This window comes from Epinephelus moara, chromosome 1 (assembly GCF_006386435.1).
Source record: "Epinephelus moara isolate mb chromosome 1, YSFRI_EMoa_1.0, whole genome shotgun sequence".
Lineage (NCBI taxonomy): Eukaryota > Metazoa > Chordata > Actinopteri > Perciformes > Serranidae > Epinephelus > Epinephelus moara.
In genome coordinates this window covers 42,672,103-42,673,696 of record NC_065506.1, presented here as the reverse complement: position 1 = coordinate 42,673,696, position 1,594 = coordinate 42,672,103, and positions in this window count along the sequence as shown.

Below are 1,594 nucleotides of genomic sequence, written 5' to 3'. Positions count from 1 at the left end.
ATGCTGATGTCCTTGCCCTCCCCCTCCTCTGTTAAAGGGAAATTTCGGTTTATTTCAACCTGTCTCCTATCGTCCTAAATTTGTTTCAAGTGACTAGTGACATAAAAATAATAGTTAGCATGTTAGCCGTTAGCCTAGATACAGCCGGGGCGCATAGTAGCGTCAGACCTGTTAAAACGTAAGTGAACGGGCAACCTTCAAGTGCAAAGTTAGTCCACTAAACAAGCTTTTTTTCCACAAAGACCGCCTCATATCGTTAGGATAAATGTCAGAGAACATATAGAAAACGACATGTTGTCTTACCTTACCGGTGTGCTGCCATGTTTGTTTACCATTTAGCTCTGCTTTCCAAAGCGCGGCCGAAATATTGCGAGAACAATTAGCGATCTCATACCGGGGGCTTTCAGAGAAATTCCAAGAATGGATGTGTGAATCCTCAGTGGGTATAAAATCTCCACAATGCTTCGTGCACAATTTGCTGGTAGTGAAGACGGGACCTCTTCACTGAAACCTGCACCAGCTGAGCTCAGCAGGATTAATATCTCCAGGAGCTTTTATCAGACAAGCATGAAAAAAATATTGACAGACACCTCATAATTTACACTTCCCAATGTGTCCACTGCAGAATAATGAGATTCTGAAAATAACGTGATTTAAATAAAACATGAAAGTTTTCAAATTAATCATTTACAGCAGAGATGTGCTATTTACAATTCACATGATAACCAGATGATAATTACTTTCATTCTGTCAGCTTTAATTGGTGTATTTTTTCGGGGGAAGTGCAGAGAGAACGGCCACAGTAAAGACATTAGAATATCCTGCAGGTCACAGCATCACTCATTTGTTTGGAGGTGAACATATTTCAGAGGATTACATGGCAGTATCATGTGCAGGCAGCAGGTCAGCTGTTTCAGAGCAGCGCTGTGTGGTGACACACTCTGCTACAGAAAATAAGCAACACTGTGTGAGTCTGTGTTTATACTGTAAATGATCATTTATAACTTAATTTCAGCTGTTATCTTTAATTCACTCTGAAACTCTGAAAATACTGCTACATTTGTTTAAAAGTGAACAACAAGATTAGAGAATGCCAGAATTATCACAGTACCCTGAAACCCCCTCAGTCTGCTGAGGGTTAATGACGCACAGCTGGGGACACTTGTTAGCCTGTTCCATGTGTGTTCACTGAATGCTAGGAAGGACTGTGGGATCCTTCCTTGGGAGGAGGAGATCCTTGACTTTGAGAAACACCCACAGTTTTCACTGGGCATATTGCCGCCAAAAGTGCCTGTCTTTTACAGAGACATCGCTGTGTCTCCAGCCAGGATCGTGTCACCAATACGTGGATTCTTAAGCCCAAACATGATCTTTTTCCTGATCATAACCAAGTTATGTTTTTTGTGCCTAAACCACATGTCAACTAGCCTGGAAATCCAGACCCAAATCTAGAAAGATTTAGGGTCTGGCTATGAGTAATGCAAATGGCCCAACTCGAGGGGCGGCACCAAGCATGCATTTGTAAATATCACTGCACGCAATTGGATAACACTACGACCAATCAGAACAACACACGGGGTGACGTATCCAGAGC